The 11359-nt window shown below is 54.1% G+C and overlaps 1 long non-coding RNA gene across 1 annotated transcript; it reads left to right on the top strand.

Annotated features, from left to right (window-relative positions):
- The first annotated feature begins 71 nt into the window (after positions 1-71).
- LOC117311073 (uncharacterized) lies at positions 72-3304 on the top strand. Its single transcript, XR_012330128.1, has 2 exons — positions 72-205; positions 1413-3304. It is a non-coding gene; the product is annotated as an uncharacterized lncRNA (long non-coding RNA).
- Positions 3305-11359: the final 8055 nt, after the last annotated feature.

Below are 11359 nucleotides of genomic sequence, written 5' to 3'. Positions count from 1 at the left end.
CACTTCTTGCAAGATATGTCAAAAATCGGGAACCTCGCTGTGGGGCAGCAGCACTGCGACCGCGAGGAGGTTATTTAACTTCTCTGAGCTCTATTTTCTGTAGACTGGCGATAACGATAACCTTGCAGGGAGGTTGCGAAGAGTATCGAGCTTTAAGAGATCAAGTTTCTGCAGCAGCGCCCTCGCACTGTGTGGCTGGACCAAGGTCAGAAAGGGCGTCCCGACCTCTTCAGGGCTCTGGGCCTCACCGTCGCCGGCTCCCCGCGAATGCAGGCGGCGGCCGAGCCGCAGGGACCGGGCGGGCGGCCCCTCGCTTGCGGGGACGCGCCCTCCAAGCCGGGGTGCTCCCGGCGCCGCCTTTCCTTCCTCCCCGCCCGCGTCCGCTCCGCGCCGACATCTGCTGGCTGAGCGGCCCTCCCCGCTCCCTCCACCGCCCCCGCTCTGGGAACTCGAAGCTGGCGTCCCCGCTCAGGTCGCAGACTCTGGGCCCGCCTCTCCCCCCACTGCCCCCAAGCGCGACTCTCCCCAGGTCACCCGCCACTGTAGTGCCCGCGCCCCACGGGGGTCCGGGCAGCTCCTGCCTCCGGCGGAGAGGGACGTGTCTCGGAGGCGCGGGGACTGCCCCTCGGCCCCACCGCCGCAGGCCTGCCGAGAACAGTCGGCCGCGCTCAGCAGCTCCCACTCTCGCGGCTTTGAACTTGGCCCTTCCCCCACCCCACCCCCACCCCCACCCCCACCCCCAGGCACTTAAAGCAGCTGCCAGGAACTGAAATATTAATAGGTACAAACTTCCTGGAAAGATTTGCTGCTCCAAGATAGATGACCCCGCCTTCCTCCACCAAAATAAATAAATGAAGGGCAGCTCGGGGCAAGCTGCCGGGGAGCCTGGAAGCCTGGAAGCCTGGAGCAGCTCGCGGGCGGCTCGCAAGCGGCCCCTCCCCTTGGTGCCGGGACCGCGGCTGGCGCGCGGGCGGCGGGGCGCCCGGGAAAGGCTCTCCTTTGTGAGCACGGCCCGGGCGCGCGCCGGCAGCGCGGACGTACTGGCGGCGGCGGCGAACCCGGGCACGCGCCCGCGCCGAGCTGCCCCGGGCTCCGGAGGCCTCGCCTCCGGCTCCGAGCGGTGGCTCGAGCCTGCACTGTCCCGGCGGGACCGAGGACTGAGAAGGTTCGCACGCCGCTCTGCGTCCTCGGCTGCCCTCCCGGGCCTCACCGCCCACGGCCCGGCGGTCAGCCCCTTTTCGCGGAGCGGCGCACTGACGGCCATGTGACGCGCGCGCTTCCCGAGCCCGCAGCTCCTCCTCCCGGGACAAAGCCCGGCCCGCCCTCCGCGCTCCTCCGTGGGGGCAGCTGTCATTTAGGATCCTCCACACAAATCCCCAGCTTGAGTTTAATGACACGTTTTGCTTTCTCAGAGTTCTTCGACATTCGGATCTCCCGGGCTTCCCTGGGTCGGTGGGGAGTGGTGACGGAGGAAGCCAACCCGCCTCTGCCTTTCTGCCAGCCTCTCCGGAGGAGATTACAGACCCGCCGCTTTCCCAAGACTCTGAGCTTCCGGCGCCGGCTCCCATCTTGCAGATAGCAAAGTTTCAGTGCCCACCCCCGACCCAACTTCAACCGGGGGAGTGGTCTGTCCCACCCCCCGCTGCTCCCCAGTTCCAGCTTCAGGCTTCTCAAGGTAGCAACTGCCCTTGGATTTGCTCCAGCTTTTCTCCCTGACTGGAAGTCATTCATCTAAAATATTTCTTGAGCTCCTGATAGGTTCCAGGTACTATTCTAGGCACCGGGGTTAGAGCAGCAAAACAAACACATACGAAAGTCCCTGCCCTCCTGGAGCTTATATTATAATAGAAGAGACAGAACGGCATAAGTGAAATATAGAATGTGTTAGGAATTAGGGCTAAAGGCAAAAAGGCAGGGAAAGCGGGTATGAAATGTACATGTAGGAGAACAGCGATTATGAGTAAAGGACTGAGTGAGCCAGCCACGCAGATATCTGGTGGCCTACAGTGTTCCAGGAGCAGCCAGGAGGCTGGAGCAGAGTAGGGAGAGGCACCTAGGAGAAGCTGGGGATGAAGGGGTCAGGGTGGATGATCCGATGTGGGAGGGCCTTATGGGGCCATTGTAAGGACTTGCGATTCTGGGTGAGGTGGGAGCCCTGCAGGGTTCTGAGCAGAAGAAGGATGTGTCTGACTTCTTTTAAAAGCATTCTGAATGGGAACAGACTGCAGGGGCAGGACCAGAGCCAGGAGGCCCTTCAGTAATCTAGGAGCCATGAGGGGGCATGTCCAAGGCTGGTGGCAGCTGAAATGACCAGAAGTTGTGGGATTCTGGAAATACTTCGATGGGGAGACTGACCAGATATGAGGTAGGAAAGAGAAAAAGGACGAGGAGAGTACCAAGGCTTTGGCCTGAGCAAAAGGAAGAAAGAGTGGTCATTAACCGAGATGGAGAAAACTGGCCTGGCTAGTTTGGTGGTTGGGAGTGGACCTCTCTGGAGCACAGTTTTGAACAGGTTAGGTTGGAGGTGCCCATTAGACATCCAGGTGCAGGGTTGAGTAGACACTGGTTAGACAGGTCTGCAGTGCCAGAGGAAATGTACAGGCTGGGGATAAAAATGGGAAGTCATCAGCAAGATCTGCTGGTATTCAGAGCCATAATTTTCTGAGATGATCTAGCTCTGTGCTGTCTGATGCAGTAGCTGCTGGCCGTATGTGACTACTGAGCGCTTGAAATTCGTGGAAATTGTGCAGCTGAAGAGCTAAGTTTTAAATTTTAGTTAAATTTTAAAAACTGATATTTGATTAAATTATTGGAAAAATTTTAATAAGTTTGGAATAACTTGGGTATACAGATCTACTTTTTCAGCTGTAGAGTTTATAAAATCTAAATACAGATCAAGAACTTCCAGTGAGGGCTTCCCTGGTGGCGCAGTGGTTGAGAGTCCGCCTGTCGATGCAGGGGACACCGGTTCGTTTCCCGGTCTGGGAAGATCCCACATTGCCGCGGAGCGGCTGGGCCCATGAGCCATGGCCGCTGAGCCTACGCGTCCGGAGCCTGTGCTCCACAGTGGGAGAGGCCACAACAGTGAGAGGCCCGCGTACCACAAAAAAAAAAAAAAAAAGAACTTCCAGTGAAAATTTGGTGTCCACTTTGGGATATGCTATGTCAAATATACACTGTTTCGAAGACTTAATACAAAAAGGTAAATGTCTCATTAGTAAGTTTTATATTGATTACATATTTAAATGATGCTATTTTGGATATATTGGGTTAATAAGATGTTATTAAAATCAGTTTTACCTGTTTCTTTTTTACTTTTTAAAAAATGGCTTCTAGAAACATTTTAATTACACATGTGGTTGATTAAACTTCTATTGGATAGTTTCAATCTAGGGAGGGAATGTGTTTAGAGAAGAGAAGGGGTCCACGGATTAACTGAGCCCAAGGGCACTCCATGATGTAAAAGCCAGCAAGATGGGGAGGAACCGGCAGAAAGCCTGGGAAGGAGCAGAGACAGGAGGAAAACCAGGCAGGTGTGGTGTCCCAGAAGACCCTAGAAGAGGGTGATACCAGGAGGAGGGAGTGAACATCTGGCAGAACGTTGCTGCAGGGTCAAGTGATGAGGACAGAGCGTGGACACTGGGTCCAAACCGGGAGGTCACTCACTGGTGATGCTGGCAAGAGCAGGTTTGGAGGAGAAGTGGGCCCAAAGCCTGATTGGAGCGGCTCCAAGAGAGGAGGGGAGGAGAGGGATGGGCAACTCTTAGCAGAGTTTGCCTGTAAAGGGAGAAGGGAGAGGGAGCTGGAGAGGGAGCTGGGACAGAAAGGGCTCTTTTTAGCTGGGAGAAATGGCAGCATGTGTTCCTGCTGATGGGGATGAGCCAGTGGGGAGGGGAGAGCAGCTGCAGCAATGTCCTTGAGTAGATGGGGAGAGCAGAGGCCTTTGCCTGGGCCAGGAAGGCTCCATAGGTACCAGAGAGAAGGCATGCAGCAACGAAGACCCAATGCAGCCAAGAATAAATAAATAAACTAAATAAATTTATTAAAAAAATTAAAATGTTAAAAAAAAAAACCACTTCGTCACATTTAAAAAAAAAAAATCAGAATACTTATTAACAACACCCAAGGCCATGAAGGTACTTGGGAAGATGCAATCTCTTGCCTCTGGGGAGAAACTCCCCCCAGGGAGCCATTTAGCTCAGCACACACTGCCCTGGATGCACCCTGCTCCCGTGGGCTGCCTCTGTGCTACCAACCCAGCTTCAACACACGTTTCAATGGTGGGCAGTAACCAGGGGGACTGAGGACTTTCTGATCAGCCCCTTCATCCTAGGTTCCTGGCCAGCAGGGCCTGCCTCTGGAGCCATCTCTGTCCGGGGCACTGACCCCTCCCTCCAGGGTAGATGGGGAGGTCATCTCCCCTCAACCTTGGGTTGCCGTCACATCCTCTGCTCTAAGAAATGCAAGGTCACAACACATTAGGGGTGGTTATTACACTGATCTTACAGAAAGATTCTTCTCTTTGAAGTGCCTCTTTGGGACTTTTAAGTGTTGTTTACTGATCATTACCCAACTGACTGAGGAGTGAAAAATTTGAAAAACTTAAACCACTGGTTGAATGTCACTGACAAATGAATACTATATCAAAGGCATTTCTAAAATTCATAAAGTAAATCAATGGGGAACAGTGACTAGATTTGTGAAAATATGGTTTGCACAGAATATTTTAGGAAAACATTTTTTAGGACCCAGGATCCTCCTTGGTGTAGAAGTCAATGACTAAAAATTTTATTTGAAAAGCAGTTTTTTAGGAAGACACTTCTTCTGTGAAATGAAGTCTAGTTCGATCCAGTTATGTGTGTCTGTCTCTTACATAAAAAGTCCAGAGTTAAGAATTCCAGATTGGATGGCAGCTCCACGATCACAGGAACCCAGACCTCGCCATTATTAGCTCATGTCTTCTGTTCTCAAGGTTGTCTTTATGGTACAAGATGGCTGCTGGTGCTCTCACCCTCACCTCTCAGTTCCAAGAAGGAAGAAGGTGAGAAGGACAAAAGGGGCTAAGTTCCCTGTTGAGTTAACCCCCTTTAGAGAGCTTTCCCAGAAGCCCCACCCAATGACTCCCACTTATATCTCCTTGGCAACCCCTATCTGCAAGAGAGGTTAGAAATGTAGGTTTTTAGCCTCATCCCTCACCAACCATACAACAGTCAGTTCAGTTACCAAGGAAGAAGGGGTAAGTGGACACTGGGTAGGCCACAAGCAACCTTCGCCACAGCATCTGAGGTGAATTCTCTGTGTGGCTTGTCCTCTCAGGAGCCTGGAGGGGAATGGTTCTATGCTTGACTTCAGCCCTCAGACGCCCTGTGCCAACCTGGCAGCCAGAGACAGAGCCGAGTGGCCTCTGGGGACTTGGGCCTGAAGATGAGGGCACATCTGGAGGTCAGGTGAGGTAACCATTAAAAGGATGCAGGGGACACGTGTTCGTGCCCCGGTCCGGGAAGATCCCACATGCCGCGGAGCGGCTGGGCCCGTGAGCATGGCCGCTGAGCCTGCACGTCCGGAGCCTGTGCTGCGCAACGGGAGAGGCCACAACAGTGAGAGGCCCGCATACTGCAAAAAAAAAAAAAAAAAAAAAAAAAGGAGCAGAAACTAAAATGGCAAGTGATTGGGGTGGGGGTAAGGAGCAGACACAAACAGCGTACGGCTGCCTGGATCAGGTGCCACAGGAACAGGAGGGCTCGGGGCTGAGAGACGCCTGGGACGTCTTCAGTGCCGGCCTCAGCCCTGCCTCTGTCACAGGAGAGGCCGCCTACTCGGCCTCCATCATCACGTCTTGAGAGCACAGAAAGCAACAGAAAGACGGAAAGACATAGAGACACTCTTTCCATGTAGAAGCACTGGATCTCCATGACAACCCCATGGAGTGGGCAGACAGCTATTACTGTCCCATTTTACAGATGTGAAAACTTGCTCAGTGATACTGTACTCCTAAGAGGCAGTACCGGGATATTGAGATACTGAGCCCAGGCCCTGGGGCTCTTGGTGCCTAGGGGGAGTTAGAGGCATGAGGCAGTGTAGCCCCAGGGCCTGGGAGTCCATCAGGACCGCTCTGGCTGGGCAGGCTGGTCTCTCCCTGCCTTTGTTTCTGGGTGTGTGGGGCCTGAGGAGTGAAGAGTCAGCAGCAATGCTTTTCAGCGGCAGGGCAGGGCGGCCGTGCTGGGGAGCAAGCAGTGTGGATCACAGCCACTCCTCTGGTGAGCAGGCCTGCCCCCTGGACTCGCTTTAGAGTCAGCCTTTCCAAATGGACCAGCTTCTGCAGTCATTGCGTGGGAAGGGTCCACAGCAGCATGGTACCAGCTTGGATGCTACACAGCTTCCTCCCTTGGGTGGCCTGGGGTGAAGGGTGCTTTGAAGCCTCTCCTGGGTGCCTGCCTCTCCCTCCACTCCCGGACCCGTGCCGTCTCTTCTCCACCAATCGGGGATTTGCTTACTGGCAGCTCTGCCTTTCTCGTCGTCCTCGTGGCTCTGCTTCTTCAGGCTCAGCTCTTGGGGCCCCGCGCGCCCATCTCCAGGTTGTGGCACCCCGATGCCGTTCTGCAGCTCTTCCTCCTGCTACTATTGCCTGGCCCCAGTTAAAAGTCTCTGGCAAGGATTTGACTGGCCCAGCTCCTCCTCGTGCATCAGGCTCCACCTTGTAGGCCGCTGCCAGGCAGCACATTGGCCATTTCGGGCTAGTCAGCTGTGGTTGGGAGGGAGTGGGGTCCCATGGTCGGCCTGGGGCCGGCCTGTCAGTGGGGGGCTCTGGGCTGAGCAGTGTCACTTGCAGGAGACTGTGGGGGTGAACTGTGAGACGAACCGTCACAGACGTGTCTGATACGCAGATGCTACGGTGTGGAAGAGTCTGGAAGCTTTTATGGATAAGGTGATACCTGAACTAGGCCTGGAAGAATGGGTAGGATTCCAATGAGCAGAGATGAGGCAGAAAGAACATTACAGGAGGAGTAAAGGAAATAAAGCAGATGTCTACAGAGCAGCAGGGAGTGTCGTGTGGCTTGAGAGGGACTCATGGTGAGGGTGGGGGAGTGGAGGGAAATGAGGCAAAAAGCTGGGTTGAGGCCAGACTGGGTAGAGACCGCATTCTGCAGGAGCGGGGAGCAGTGGGGCTGATGCTACCAGAGCTGTGCTCTAGGAAGCAGGGTGCAGGGGGAGGGTGGAGGCAACTGGGAGGGAGCCCACACCTCCCCCTGCATCCTTTGTCATCCATCTTTCTGTGTCTAGGCAGAAGCCAACCTGCTCTTGACCCTGGCACTCACCAGGCTGAAAAGACACTGGCCACTGAGCGCCTGTGGGCTTTCCACCTTGCCAAAGTCCTGGCTGCTGGCCAATGGGCCGTCACTGGCGGCGCTCTGTGTCAGTTGTGGGTCAGAGTCCTCTATGCCCTCTCTTCCCCTGCCACTGTGACTGGTGACTGTTCAGATGGTGGTTCTTCTAGCAGCCTGGATCCCTGAGACGCTAGGTGGAGCGGAGCCCTGCCATCGCCCTCTCCCCCTGCGCTGGGCATATAACGTGACTGAGCAAGAAACTTTTACTGTGAAGTCATTGAAGTTTGGGGGCTGATTTACTGCAGTAGAACCGAGCCTAACCTGACTAATATACCAGCTCTGAGGGGACCTCCCCTCTCAGCAGCACAGAGGTGGGCTGGGCATGGGTAGAGCAAGGAAGACATCAGGAGTTAGTGCCCTGGGGAGGATTTGGCTGGGATGTCTCCAAGCACGGGGCTCACTACTGCCGCGGGGCCAGTGCTGGGCTGAGCCTGCATTGCCTGGGCACAGACACCAACGCTGTGGTGGGCAGGAGGCACCCGGAGAGGATGCGGGGAGCCTGCCTGTAGAGGGTCAGCCAAAGGCGGCAAAAGAAGGGGGAGTGTGTCCGATTCACCAGCTGCTCAGCCCAGCAAGGACCCTGTCCCAGGAAGGAGTGAGGCTGGAGCCCAGACTCCACTCTCAAGGGAACAGCCTCCTCCTGCAGCCCTAGGCTGGGAGCTCTGACCATACTTGACCATATTACTTCCCCACTTCAAAACCGAGGGAAGGTCCGAGTACCCTAGTGGAGATTTCAAGGTCATTTACAAGCCGGCCCCTTCCTTCTGCTTATCCAGCCACTCCCTAGACTGTCTCCTCCAAACTCCTTGAGACAATGCCTAGAATGCCCCGTGCCCGCCCCTCCGTGGCCCGACCTGCTCGGGCTCTCGCCATGTCACCGTCCGCAGGCTCTGCTTTTGATTCACGCTGACCCGCGCTCCTCTCTCTGCTGGAAGCAGGACCCTGTCGTGATGTCTCTGTCACCTGTCTGAGCTGCAGACATGGAATGGTTCCCTCCACCAACTCTGCCAGGCATGGTGCTGGGTGCTGGTTCAGAAGTGAGCAAAATAAACGTGGCCTTGCCCTCTGGGACTGACTGTCTTGGGGGCGGATGGATGTTAAACGTATAATCAGACAGATACACCTATAGATTCGGCCTGGAAGGGAGAAACAAGGTGGGAGGGATCTCTTTTCGTGTGGATTGGGGGTTTCGAGGGAAGGTCTCTTGGAGGAGGTGTTTTTTAAACTGAGGCTGAGGCTGAGGGGTGAGGAGGCCTCGGCAGGCAGAGGCGGGGAGGGTGCAGCTGGCGGGGGAGAGCGCAGGGTGGGTAATGGGCACTGCCAGGAAAGCCTAAACTGCCGTCCCTGCAAAACCCAAGGTGTTCTTGTTCCCCCTGGCACTTCCCTCTCTTGCTTTTCTTTTTGTCTCCGTCTCTCTCTTTTTTAAAATATTTATTTCGTTATTTGGCTGCCCTGGGTCTTAGTTGTGGCACGTGGGATCTTCGTTGCTGCATATGGGATCTTTAGTTGTAGCATGCGAACTTCTTCGTTGCAGCATGTGGGATCTAGTTCCCTGACCAGGGATCGAACCCAGGCCCCCTGCATTGGGAGTGCAGAGACTTAGCCACTGGACCACCAGGGAAGCCCCTCTCTTGCTTTTCTTTCTCTCCTCCTTGCTGTTCTCCCACCAGCCCCATCTCCTCTGCCTGGACTATGATAGGTACTGCAGGTGCGCCAGGCATTGTGCCCAGGGCTCTGCACACATTCATCCTCCAACAACCCTGGGAGACAGGTGCAATGGTGCCCATTTTACAGACAAAGTAACTGAGGCTCCGAGAAGTTAAGAGACCTGCCCAGGTCACTGACCAGCAAGTGCTGAAGCGCATACTCAAATCCAGGCCAGGTGCTTGTGCTGCCTTCTCTGGCCCGCAGGGCTCTGGAGCTTGGCTTGTGCCCCAGGGCACTGCCTGGCAGGGGTGAAATGCCCTCCCTGTACCCTGGGGGGTTGTGGGAGTAGAGGAGGCTGTGATCCCAGGGCCAGGCTGCCCTCTGGGGCCCTGCAGCCCACACATTGGTAATGCAAGGCCCTGAAGGTGCAGGCTGTGTATGGCTAAATGGTTACAGCCCCAAACCACTCAATGGCCACTGTTTTTGCTGCCAGGCCCGATTGTGTCTACCAGCATCTCCAAGAAAGTAAAAGTGTCGCCATAAGTCAAGGGGGCAGGCCCTCATTCAGGCCTGATGACTTGCTGACAACATCATTTCTGGGATTAAAATGGAGCCCAGGTGAAGGCAAAGCAGCGAGGTCCAATGCATGAATGGAACGTCGGCGATGGCAGCATCTGGATGGGAGGGCAGGAGCCGGCCCTGCTGGAGCCCTGCCGTCCAGGTGCTGCCACCGCCGACGTTCCATTCATCCGCAACAGTCCCTGGAGAGGTAGGGGTGAGGGAAGCTCCGTTTCTACAGCGGACACACTGTGGTTCCTGAGGTCACACGGCCCACACACGCCGAGCTGGGGTTGGAACACTGGGCTCTCGGACCCGGAGCCCCCATTTCTCTCCAGCGGGCCTGGCAGCAGCTGGGAAAGGGAGCCAAGGCCCCGCGTGGCCACCTGTGGGAGCTGAGTCCAAGCCCCATGCTGGAGGCCTTCTTAGGAGCTTCTTTCTGGATCGAATATTTTTGCCAGTGTCTGGACATCTCGATACGCCGAGGGTCACTATGCTGACGGTCGGGTCTCAAGATTGGTGACCTCCAGAGGATGAGGAGGGAAGAGGACAAGTGTAGGGCTGCATAGAGGAGACTCCTGGGGATGAAACCAGCTTTCCAGGAAGTGAAAGCAACCTCACTTCTTTATATTTCTGAGATCTTTTACTGCCTCCAGGACCAGTCCAGGAGACTGTTGGTCACTAACCTCTTAGTTTGTGTGTGTAATGGTAGCGGTGGGTGGAGGGGTGGGCGGGTTGGCCAGTCTCCTGAAGTCCTGTCAGTCTGCTCTCTGTAGACAAGGACCCTCTCCTGCTGCACCCTGCACAGCTTAACTGACCAGAGTAGTTTCTAGAAGCAGTGCTTCCTAGGTACCATAAAAAAAGAGAGCACTGGGCTTCCCTGGTGGCGCAGTGGTTGAGAGTCCGCCTGCCGATGCAGGGGACGTGGGTTCGTACCCCGGTCCGGGAGGATCCCACATGGCCGCTGAGCCCGCGCGTCCGGAGCCTGTGCTCTGCAACAGGAGAGGCCACAACAGTGAGAGGCCCGCGTACCGCAAAAAAAAAAAAAACAAAAGAGAGAGCACTGACCGTTCTGGTTCCCCAAGAAGGGGTAGCTTTATGAATTTAGGTACCTGAGCCCGAAGCAGAGCTGAGAAAAGTCACCGTTTCTTTTTTTTTTTTCAACTGAGGTGTAGTTGACGTACAATATTATATAAGTTTCAGGTATACAACATAGTGATTCACAGTTTGTAAACATTCTGTTCCATTTATAGTTATAGTAAAATATTGGCTATATTCCCTGTGTTGTAAAGAGAGTCACCCTTTCTTAAGCAACCACCATGTTGAGAAACTATTCTAGACATCTTACATCTTTTTAAAATAACTTTGTTGAGTTCTATTTTACATATCGTATAATTCACACATTTTGAGTGTCCAATTCAATGAATTTTTTTAGTAAATTTACCAAGATGCGCAACCGTCAGCATAAATCAGTTGTAGAACATTTCCATCACCCCAATAAGATCCCTCACACCCATTCACTGTTAATTCCTGTTTTCTCTCTGCCCCGGGCAACCACTATTTTCTGTCTCTATATAGATTTGTCCTTTCTGGACATTTTTTCAAAATTGAAGCATAGTTGATTTACAATATTGTGTTAGTTTCAGGTGTACAGCAAAGTGATTCAGTTTTGTGTATAGATATAAATTTTCAGATTCTTTTCCATTATAGATATTACAAGATATTGAATATAGTTCTCTGTGCTCTACAGTCAACCCTGTTGCGTATCT

This window comes from Tursiops truncatus, chromosome 1 (genome assembly GCF_011762595.2).
Source record: "Tursiops truncatus isolate mTurTru1 chromosome 1, mTurTru1.mat.Y, whole genome shotgun sequence".
Lineage (NCBI taxonomy): Eukaryota > Metazoa > Chordata > Mammalia > Artiodactyla > Delphinidae > Tursiops > Tursiops truncatus.
Note: the sequence above shows the minus strand (reverse complement) of the source record. Positions and strands in the feature narration are given on the sequence as shown.